The sequence below is a fragment of the Taudactylus pleione genome, unplaced genomic scaffold (genome assembly GCF_031769625.1).
Source record: "Taudactylus pleione unplaced genomic scaffold, aTauple2 ptg000145l, whole genome shotgun sequence".
In the NCBI taxonomy this organism is placed as follows: domain Eukaryota; kingdom Metazoa; phylum Chordata; class Amphibia; order Anura; family Myobatrachidae; genus Taudactylus; species Taudactylus pleione.
Genome location: NW_028284547.1, coordinates 5987107 through 5999700, shown reverse-complemented (window position 1 = coordinate 5999700; position 12594 = coordinate 5987107). Strand labels below are relative to the sequence as shown.

At 37.0% G+C, this 12594-nt stretch overlaps 2 pseudogenes; both read right to left on the bottom strand.

Moving 5' to 3' along the window:
* Positions 1 to 10261, bottom strand: part of LOC148522659 (uncharacterized) — a 28760-nt pseudogene extending 18499 nt beyond the window's left edge.
* LOC148522660 (5S ribosomal RNA) lies at positions 2107 to 2225 on the bottom strand (annotated as a pseudogene).
* Positions 10262 to 12594: the final 2333 nt, after the last annotated feature.

Sequence of the window (12594 nt, the reverse complement as noted above, 5' to 3'; positions counted from 1 at the left end):
TATATGGCATGCTTCCTATAAATAAAATATAACCTTTATTGATTGCATATATATATATATATATATGTATGTATAGGGCAATACTGCGGCACTCACGGGTCTTGTACTGGAAGAATGACTCCAACTCAGGTATGTTCGTTCAACGTTTCAGTCTGTATGACTTTTATCAAGAACTCAATATTCATTTTATATATATATATATATATATATCTATATATATTTAGAAATAATTATGATTCCGGCGCCAGAACCTAAACCAATGAATAAACTACTGGTGCTTTGAACAATTGCAAGTATAACCCAAGGCGTATACCTAGGGCGTCTGCTCCTTAGTCAATAATTTGTAGTGCTGGTGAATACACTACCTAGTAAATCGAGAAGGGAGTTATTGACTGTGGGCGACCAACCTGCTAATAATAAATATTCACACAAATATATAAATATAAATAAAGTGCTGAGTGCTAACGTGCTTGAATCAGCCTGAGCAAGTATACATAAATCATAAAGTGCTTAGTGCCAAATAGTCCTAGCAGCATAGACCAATGAAGTGCTTAGTGCAATATAAATACTTTTAGCAGCATACAAAAATAAAGTGATAAAAGAAAGCTAGTACCATAAAAAATATTTAATAGGGTTTGACAAAAACAAGATAAATACGATAAAACACTGTGGTTCCTAATCAGGAATAACCACCAGAGAGCAATAAATAACCGATAAAAATAAGATCAATTTAAGAGGTAAAAGAAGAGTTTTAGCTTATCTGAAAATCAATTTGAGAGGGTCTGGGTGTAAATCCCAAGGGCAAGTAATGAGTCCCAACGCGTTTCGTCCGTTGACATCTTCCTGGGGATGAAGGTTAAGGAATGGTGATCACCTATTTATACTCCTTCTCCACCTTCTATTAGGGACAAAGAACTTCCGGATCACAGTTCAAAAGTGCATCCGGGTTACATTCTAAGAGCTAAAAACTGGCTCAAAACTCAAGGGGGACAACTAATATCCAAGCGTCCATCATAGGTAATGTCCATAGGGCAGTATCCTTAAAACCTTTTAGTTTGTTTTAACAATCAGGTTTGTAATAGTTATATGCCTCCGCCCTTTCATATGTGTACTTCCGCCAGGCTGATGACATCACGTCCGGTCAGACATCGCGTCCGGTCAGATGTCCCACTCCAGGATTGGCTAGCATACTCGTCTCATCTTCCATCTGTCCCGCGTCATGTCCGGTCATGTGCTTCGCCACCAAGCATCATCGCGCCACCATGTTCTCGCTTGCGTGATTGCGTCATACGTCTGTGTGACGTGATCACGTGCACCGCTCCACGCCTCCTCCGATTGCTTTTATCTGTTGTGTAGTTCAATTCCTGCACATCCGCCAGCACCTGTGGGGAAAGAGTAGCTAACTTCCGCCTTTAGTCACCGTCACTGCTGTCCATCGATTTTGAAAATTTCAATCATAATGGAACGGATCTATAAATGAATGGAGGCAGTAATAAATAAGCGGATCAATATATTTAAACACAGGGTTGTCCACCACTAATAACATTTTACTTAGTGCAAATCATCATATAGTGTGATTCAGTATTCTGAGTATCAGCCATAAATAATTAAGTCTGCAAGTTCTAACAAGAATGTTATTAACAAAAGGTAGTGATAGATATTATTAGATACAACCAATCGATACCTAACATAAAGGATAGACCATCATTAAAAAAATGAATGAATAATCATAAGTGTAAATTTCTACTGGAACAGTTAATTATGTCACTTCTTTTTTAGATTATGAGGGGATTGGAACTAATAGTGATTAGATCAAAAGTACATAAATGGGCTACAAGAGAAAGCTTCTGTTGTTTAAAGTTCACATTGGACCTAATATTCCTGGTGTTGTAAGTTATAGAAGTTCCTTTTCAGGTTGAAGGTTTTTAATTAGTTAATGCATAGAATTCTTTCTTTCTTCTTCTTTTTGTATCTTTCTTGTTTCTTCTTTTTCTCTCTGTTTTTCTACTTTGTCTATTCCATCTTTTCTTTTTCTATGTAGGACTGGATTTCGGTCTTAAGGTGGATGCCTTCATGTGCTGGTAGAGGGAAAGCCTAGAAACTCTTAAACTACAACACCTGGTATTCTCAGGAGGTCCCCCATCCCAGTACTAACCAGGCCCAGTTGTGTATAGCTTCCAAGATCAGACGAGATTGGGCACACGCACACTGGTATGGTAGTAGGTATTTAAAAGGCTCCTCACCATTAAACCATCACTTAGAATGAACTGAAGGACAAAGCAAATCTACTTCACCTGGTATTCTTTGGGGGTCTCCCTCCCAAGTACTATCCAGGCACAATTCAAATTACCCCATTTGGGCACCCATCAACAGATGGGAAATGATGTTATAGTAGTAGAAGAAACCGATTCGATACATCTCAAAGTCCTCTTTTTAAAGAAACGGTGCAATCTCGTAATAATCATTAAATCCTTTGGGGACCATTGTATCAAGAGTGAAAATCCAGTACATCTCACGTTTAGACAGGAGGTTTCCTAAGTCACCCCCTCTTTCACTCAACTTGACATGTTCAATGGCCTTAAAGTTAAGATCTTCTTGGTTGGAGTTATGTTTCTCAGAGAAATGTTTAGACACTGCATGGCCTTCCACTTTATTCTTGATATTCCTAATGTGCTCTTGGACACGTATTTTCAATGTTCTTTTGGTTTTGCCAACATATTATAGTCCGCAAGTACACTCCAACAAGTAGATGACAGATGTGGAATTACAGTTCATAAAACTTTTTATGGGGAACTCTTTTGAACCTGCTGAATTTGGAAAAGATTTACGCATGGGATGTAAGTATTTACATACATTGCACCGCCCGCACTTATAGCTACCCTTGCAACTTAGAGTGCCATTCCCCATTTGCTTAACATTTTTGTGCAAAAGGCTGGGTGCTAGTAAGTCCTTTAGGTTTCTTGACTTCCTAAAAACAATCTGTGGTTTTGGTGGAAGAATCTCCTTCAGAACAGGGTCCATGAGGAGAATGTTCCAATTTTTTCTTAAGGATTTCTTTATTTTATTTTCATGTCCGTTGAACGTAGTAATGAATGGAACCAAATCAGCCTTGGACTTCTTATCCTTATACTCCAAGAAGTTGTTTCTATCCAGAGATTTAGTTTTATTCAGGGCTTTTTCGAGAATCTCTTCAGGATAGTCTTTATCTCTAAATCTATCTGCATATTGTTCCAATTGTTCATTGCATACTCTTTGGTCATTACAATTGCGTTTGATTCTGTAAAATTGGGAAAAAGGGATATTCTCCTTCCAACTATTTAGATGACAACTTTTGAAGTGCAAATAACTTTTGGCATCTACATGTTTAATAAAATTCTTAGTAGATATTTCGCCTCCATCTCCCATTAAAACCAAATCTAAAAATTCAACAGATTTATGGTTAAAATTCGAAGTGAATCTTAAATTCATGTTGTTGTTTGAAACCAGAGATAAAAACTGATTAAAAACTTCTTCTTGCCCTTGCCAAATGATTAAAATGTCATCTATATATCTTTTGTAAAATATAATGTTATCATTGTAGGGATTGTTACTAAAAAATATAGTTTTTTTCCCAGCATCCCATAAACAGATTTGCGAAACTGGGAGCAAAAGTAGTCGCCATTGCCGTACCACAGATTTGTTTATAAAATTGGTCTAAAAATTTAAAATAATTATGATTCAATATAAAAGATATGAGGTCACATAAAAACTCCTTGTGCAGGTGGTGCACATTTCCATCCATCTCTAAAAATTCTCTTGTAGCATTGATACCTTTTGTGTGTTTGATACAAGTATAGAGTGATTGTACGTCAATTGTAACCCAATTATATTCTTCTCTCCATTGTATCTCTTTCAAGGACTGTAATACATTAGTCGTGTCTTTCAAATACGAATCCAACTCTTTCACATATTTCTGTAGAAAAATGTCGACATATTTTGAAAGGTGTGATGTAAGTGACTCTATCCTGGCTATGATAGGTCTACCCGGTGGTTTCTCCAATGACTTATGTATTTTGAGTAAAAAATAAAAAATGGGGGTAATGGGGTTGTTTTTCATTAGGAACTGAAATTCCTCCTTGGTGATAATTTTATTATGTAATCCGTAGACCAGGAGTGATCTTAATTCATCCGTGTATTCTTCTACTGGATCTCGCTCTAGCTTCTCATAAGAAACTGTATCACAGAGGAGTCTATTTGCTTCCTCAATATAGTATGATCGGTACATGATCACCAACCCACCCCTTTAGCGGCAGGTTTTATAACAATATTCTGTTTGTTTCTCAATTCCTTCAAAGCTTTCTTCTCTTGACCATTCAAATTGTGTTTCGTAATTGTCCCCACCTCTTTCTCACATAAGTCCTGATGTTGCTTGGTGGCGAAGCACATGTCCGGACATGACGCGTGACAGACGGAAGACAAGACGAGTATGCTAGCCAATCCTGGAGTGGGACATCTGACCGGACGCGATGTCTGACCGGACGTGATGTCATCAGCCTGGCGGAAGTACACATATGAAAGGGCGGAGGCATGTAACTATTACAAACCTGATGGTTAAAACAAATTAAAAGGTTTTAAGGATACTGCCCTATGGACATTACCTATGATGGACGCTTGGATATTAGGTGTCCCCCTTGAGTTTTGAGCCAGTATTTAGCTCTTAGAATGTAACCCGGATGCACTTTTGAACTGTGACCCGGAAGTTCTTTGTCCCTAATAGAAGGTGGAGAAGGAGTATAAATAGGTGATCACCATTCCTTAACCTTCATCCCCAGGAAGAAGTCAACGGACGAAACGCGTTGGGACTCATTACTTGCCCTTGGGATTTACACCCAGACCCTCTCAAATTGATTTTCAGATAAGCTAAAACTCTTCTTTTACCTCTTAAATTGATCTTATTTTTATTGGTTATTTATTGCTCTCTGGTGGTTACTCCTGATTAGGAACCACATTGTTTAATCGTATTTATCTTCTTTTTGTCAAACCCTATTAAATATTTTTTATGGTACTAGCTTTCTTTTATCACTTTATTTTTGTATGCTGCTAAAAGTATTTATATTGCACTAAGCACTTCATTGGTCTATGCTGCTAGGACTATTTGGCACTAAGCACTTTATGATTTATGTATACTTGCTCAAGCTGATTCAAGCACGTTAGCACTCAGCACTTTATTTATATTTATATATTTGTGTGAATATTTATTATTAGCAGGTTGGTCGCCCACAGTCAATAACTCCCTTCTCGATATATATGTATATATATATATATATATATATATATATATATACAGTATATACAGTATGTTATATATAGAATGTAATACTTGAAAATATAAAAAAGGATAATAAAAGAAATAGTGATTAAAGTAACGAAATGTATAAAACAAACTGCTACATGCCTATTAATGATCCTCACAATTCATATTATGTCCATGTTTCATGAGCATATATCATGTGACTATTGTGTACAGACTGAGCTGATCATCACATACTTCTAACTATGTATACTCTTGCAATAAACTATGTAATAGTCTTGTATTATTACAAGGAATTTCAGTCAGAGTTTGATATAAATGTTGCTCTCTTGGCAATATATGTAGCAATAGGTCTCAGCTCATTCACAGTCGTACATCAAGCTCTATTTTTGTAGTACAATGTGTGTTTCATTTATTCCAATATTCCTGTAAACCCCTTTTATTCAAAATATTATTTATTTTTAAGGTATAGCTAGTGTCCCCAATCACAGATATTAATTAGCATATTTTGACATTCAAATCTCAAAATGCAGGCTACTATAGTATATAATAGACAAGACCAATTGTCTTATATTTGATGCCTGCTGATGTGTTCAATTTCTAATCTCTAGGGTACATTTTTAAATAATCTGTGTACATATCACCAATACCTGAGATTATCTTTATTATTATATTAGCTACACTCACATCAGTATTTATTCATCAAAACTGCTTACTAATATACATTGATTCATCTGCTATAATATTGACATGGCAGCAGCAGCACTGCGCTCTGCTGAGAATGAGTCAGTTTTTAGTTACCACGCTTGGCTTGGTGATGCTGGAATCGGATTATCATGGGGACAGGTGAAGGCGGTCACAAGTTGACTCTATTATAGCCTCTGGACCCGTTGGGGCTGCAGATCAGTGTGTCAGCTGTTCTAAATTGCAAGCAACCACATTCGCAGCCCATCCTGCTAATCCCACAAAGACCAACAAGTGCTACATTGCTTTAAGTCCTAGAGGTGATTACACCAGAAACCTCACGTCGCTTCATATGGAGGACTTAAAAATATATATATATACATATATATATATATCCTGCGCAAAGACCTGGAGGTCGGAGATAAAGGATTAATATTTTTGTCAATTGAATTATGGTCCAGTGAGATCACTGTGTTTTTTGGATGTTTTTCATATGTTTTAAAAGTATATGTGATCCCCAGTAGGGATATTTTCTATATATATATAATAGAAATATAGCAGCTGTTGCTTTCTCTATATATTACTCAGACTAGTCTGTATTGACTTCTTTAAGAGAAGTATTTTTAAATATTGGTTATTGTAGTATTGTTGCAATTGCTAAATATTAATATAAATAGAGATTTCTTAATCACATATTTGGTGTCTTGACTCTATTTTCTGCCATGCCCAGTTATTAATTAATTTAATATTTGAATTTGTTATTTATAAGTGCAGCACCAACATACTTTTTTTTGGAGATATGTTTCCGCCTGGCAAAATGACATCACCCGCGATACTTTTCCTTGGATTTGGACTTATTGCAGCTAATTGAATACGGCCCTTAGAGTATCTAACAGAAAGATCCACTTAGCTTCCTTCTGCAGGTGCAAATTGGATCTATTGCCACATCTTGTTACTAGAGGAACTTGATCTATGATAATATGTTTCATAGCTGTTAAAAAGTGACCTGCAGAGGCAAAATGTGTCACTACATGTTGTTCACTAGTACCCGAAAGGGTGGCAGCACGTTTCACAGGTCTGTGCATTGCCATCCTATCTTTAAAATGATGCTCCATTTTCCCAATGTAATACTTCCTGCAGGGACATATTAGAACATAAACTACACATTTGCTGATACAAGATAAATGCTGAAGTATCTTAAATGATTTAGCTGAGTAGGAGTGTTTAATAGTGGCACCTGTAGTCATATAAGTGCAGGTGATACAGCTTGCACATTTAAAGCATCCTTCTTTCAAAGGGACTAAAAAAATGTTTTAACTTGTTATCCCATATTGGTCACATCTGGATGTACCAGGTAATTCCTGATCTTCTTACCAAGGGAATAGCATGATAGAATGCTTTTTGTCATGTAAACCACTAAGATCTTTATCACTAGTTATTAAAGGACAGTATTTTTAATGGCATTATGGGTTTGAAGCTAGCGGTGTTAAATCTGCTAGGCCAAGTAATTTGGTTACTGGTTATTTTTTGTGGTTAAGAATATAATGTGGAATTACTTGGAATGGCCACCACCTTATCTTTGATTTTCTTTGGAGAGTATATAGTTCATAACCTTATTCTACAAATGTACTGATCATGTTATAAATTTGAAGTACCTGCAACAATTGCAAGAATAATAAACCCTTATGGACAGGATCTGGATGGAAAACTAGTAGGGGAAAGATGGATGTTACGATCAGTGGGCTTTACAAACAAAGATGTATTAAGTTTGTTATTCACAATTTGAATTGAAACATCTAGAAACTCAATAATCCTTGTATCAACTTTGTAGGACAATTGAATAGGACCCTGTCTGCCATAATGATTGTCCAGTATTGAACAAAGGTGATCCCTGCTCCCAGTCAATATGAGCAGGACATCATCTATGTACCCCGTATAGTACAAGATGTTTTCAGACACAGAGGAGTCTTAGAAAATAAGATCTTCCTCAACACTAAACATAAATTAATTATCATACAATGGAGCCACAGAGGACCCTATCACACACCCAGATAATTGCAAATAATGATTTCCATTATACAAAAAAAATTCTAAAAGCTCACAAAATAAATTTGGATCAGGGCCTTTATATAGAGTATTATTGGAAATCAATTTCCTGATGGTAAAAATACCCAACTCATGTGGAAGTCATGTATGCAATGAATTTACATTGATACAACACTGGTAGGTAAAATGGCATCCAACAAAATGTAACCCTAGTGTGTATGTCTGTGTGCATGTGATGTGGAACATCGATTGTAAGCTCCACTGGGGTAGGGACTGAAGTGAATGGCCAATTATGTAGTGCGCTACAGAATGTGTGCACTATATAAATAACTGGTAATAATACCATTCCCCCACATAGAGCCCATTAATGTAATGCCATTAAGAGTCCAGTAGTATCCCTTATAAACTTTATGCCAAGCAGTAGTAGTGTCCCTTATACAATATGCCACACATTAATACCCCTTCCATATTATACTGCACAGAAATGCCTTTTCCAGATTATGCACCATAGTATTAGTGCTCCATTTAACACTTTATTCCACACAATAGAAGTGCTCCTTACACATTATGATACACATTAATGGCACTTATAACATTATACTACACAGAAATGCACTTTACATACAGGCCCTCCCCAGCAACTCACATTCATGTGTACCTCCAGCAGCCTCTTGCCTTCCCATGTGTGCCACTAGTAGACAGCAGGTGTGGATTTTGTGCCAGGATACCAGCTAATTACAGCTGGCACACCAGCAGGCAGGGACAGGCATGGACAGACAGCACCGAGTGCAATTTAAATTTGGATTTGGTCACAATCCAATTGTAGCTTGCAGACTGGCAGCCAATAAGGAGCCACGACTGCTGATTGGATGCTAATGGGCAAGCACTGATTGCCTCATAACTGTCAGCACTGCATCTCTCTGTCTGCCTGCTGGTGTTCCAGCTATAAGCAACTGGTAGGCTGGCACTAAATTAACAACGCTGACACCTAGACCCCCCTGGCAGCCTTGAAAACTCTGTCCCACCTTATATGCATTACTGGGTGCAGGGAGAGTGGTGGGCCATAGAGGAAGCTTGGGCACCATAGCAGCATTGCCATTTGTACCCACAGTAGATATGCCTCTGTTTGAATGCATGTTATCAATCAGTGGGGTCCTCTTCAGGATCAATGTAAGGACAATGAGGACAATGTAAAAAAATAAAGGCTGCGAGTATACGTCAGGGTCCAGTCTTCAACCAGGGCAATTCTGGTTATCCAAGGTAGTAAATAATAATTTAGGCAATTTATGAGGGCTTCACCAATCACAATGTTTATTACATTACACTTGTGCATAGGATCAACTATATATGTTTCTCAACTTTAGGCTTTATCAAGATTGAATTATATACAACATATACAGAAGATAAAGAAAATATCATTTGTAAGCATATTACAGTTATACAAGTTATGTTAAAAAACACATTCTACATTCAGTTACTCACAGTGACTCCTTGTGTGATTAATAAGTGTTATCTATCTAGTAAAACACTTGCTGCATTTCTATAGTTTCACTACCATGTGAATCCTCTGATGTCTATCTAGATCTCTCATGTCAGTAAAAAACTTAATACATTCAGAGCATTTAAAAGGTTCTCTCCTGTATGTGTACTCTGATGACTGATAAGATGTGACTTTTGTGTAAAACACTTACTACATTCAGAGCATTTTAATGGTTTCTCTCCTGTGTGACTTCTTTGATGGTGAACAAGACATCTCTTCTCAGTAAAACACTTGCTACATTCAGAGCATTTAAATGGTTTATATCCTGTGTGAATCATCTGATGACTGATAAGATGTGACTTTTGGGTAAAACACTTGCTACATTCGGGACATGTAAATGGTTTATCTCCTGTGTGAATCCTCTGATGTGTAACAAGATGTGACTTTCGTATAAAACCCTTGCTACATTCGGTACATGTAAATGGTTTATCTCCTGTGTGAATCCTCTGATGTGTAACAAGATGTGATTTTTGGGTGAAACACTTGCTACATTCGGGACATGTAAATGGTTTATCTCCTGTGTGAATCCTCTGATGTGTAACAAGATATGACTTTCGGGTAAAATGATTGCTACATTCAGAGCATTTAAATGGTTTCTCTCCTGTGTGAATCCTCTGATGTATGAGAAGCTGTGATTTATGTGTAAAACTTTTGTCACACTCAGAGCACAGATTTGGTTTCTCTCCAATTAGACTCATCATGTATTAGATGACAAATTAATTTGCTACAGAAGGTTTCTCCTATCCTAAAATGAGAATAGATTTTGGGATTACTCCAAAGATGTCAGAAGAAATTCCGTCTTTAGTTGGCTTGATCAAAGAACAATGTCACTTTCTACAAAGTCTTCTTCAGGGTAATCCTGCTCCTTTTTTGTTCTGTAAGAAAAAAATTATATTTAAAAGCATAAAGGTTACTAGGGTAAATCTACTTTTATAGTTATAGTGTTATTTTATATATAGAACTTGATATATTTTTATAAACACTAACTTATGTGGCTAATTTTTTTCCCCTATTTTAAATATATGTGTAAGTTTGCAGATTGCTATATCCCAATATCCAGACTGTGAGGTTCTGGTTTTGTTGTGGACCTGGGGTGGTAATAGGAGCAGACACTGAAGCAGATTTAAAAATAAATGTGGAGTTTTTAATGAGTGGCTTAACAGACATGAATGTGGCAAAACAGAAAGTCTGGATTTAGCACTAAAGTGCACTTGGGAACTGTAGTGATGCAATGGGAAAAGGTCCAGGTAGTGAAAACAGAAGGCAGTCCAGTATTCCACGTTTTGTGAGGCTGAAATGAATTACAGGCTGAAGTGAATTGCAGGCTGAAATGAATTGCAGGCTGAAGTGAATTGCCAGAGGAAATGTAAGTGGAGGCAGGGTGCAGGGTAGCAGCTGATACAGGTACTCAGGCAAGGGAGAGGCAAGGAGGATGCAGGGGATTACTGCAGGGTATGGAGCAGGTCAGGTAAAGCAGGCATAGGCAGAGATCCAACAGGCAGGTGGACAAGCTCAGGAACTCTCTCTCAGCTTGCACTGAGAAACACATTGCACAGGTAATGCAAAGGAGCTTTGAACTCCCCTAAATACCCAGTGCTAAGCCGTGACTGGTCAGAGATTGAGCATGTGACACGCCAGGATTGGCCGACTAGGTCACATGGCCAAAAGCAAGATGGCGGTGCCCATGCCAGAGCAGAACGGAAGCACCATGAGGCCTAACCAGCACAGAATGACAATATGCCCATAGAGGACCGTGCACAGCCAATGCTCCCCGCCAGGCACCAGCACTACTGCCAGATGCCCCCCGCCATAACATCCTCAAAGGTAACACCTGCTGACCACCATGCAGAGAAACCCTGGTCGTAATACAGACAAATGTACATCAAAGAGACCTCTTCCCTCCTGCAGCAGATACCAATACTTATATAGTACACATGGTTTATTAATGTTACTATGCAAATTGTATAATCCTCATAATGTGACCTCAGAATGTGTAGATTATACATTACACACCCCTTGCACTGTCTGTAAATGTGATGTGTTTAGAGGAATTGGGTTGTTCGGAAAAACTAGAGTAGACTGTTAAATAAACTGCTACATTGTGGAGATGGCATTGCTCCCCTGAGTATAAATTCAGATACTCAAAATTTGTTTTGTGCAGAGTGCAAAAAAAAGAAGAAAAGCTTTTTTTGAGCAATTCTTTGAAGAAAAGTTATTTTAATAAAATGTAAATAGAAGTTTTATAGCAACACATAACACAATTTCTGCATGAACATAATTTATGTATATTGTGAGAAAGTATATTAGTTTCTTTACATATTACTATAATTTAATTTTGTGTTCATCATAATTTGATTGTGTAAATACCTGAAAATTGTTTATTTTGTTGATCAAAAATATTAGAGGAACATAAAATATATAAATACATTTTAATAGAAATGTCAGTATCTGTTTATTAAACAAAATATTATCTAAAAGGTGTTTAATAGATGTATAAGCAAAATATTTTAGTGTAATAGGTTAAAGAAAACATAAATAAACATAAACATAAACATAAATCCTATTGCTTACCAAATCACAACAAAAATACACTTGCTGATTAATACAAACTGAATAAATATCTTCCAGCAACTAGCAACAGCCAATAGTTTTAAGTTAGTCATTGTGTAGTACACTGATATCAGAAAAGTACACAGTGCATTAAACTGAGAGATGTATTTTCATAAGATTTGCAGTAGCAAACTATAACTCTGTCCTAACTGCCCAAAGACATAATAACTGTGAGATAGAAAGGGTAGTGAATGCAGCATTGTCTAGTTCTTATATTCTAGGGTTTCTTTGCAGGGAAGCAAATGGTGGATGAGAGAACCACAGGAATATGGTACATAGACAGAAAGTATAGGGAAGAGAATCACTTCTGTTGTTTGTAGTATGTTAGCTAGAAAATTTGCAGATACTAGTAATTTACAGGTAAATACCCAGTGGACCAAATGCTTGGGTGCCTGTGAAAGGAGAACAGGGGCTGGCTGGCAAA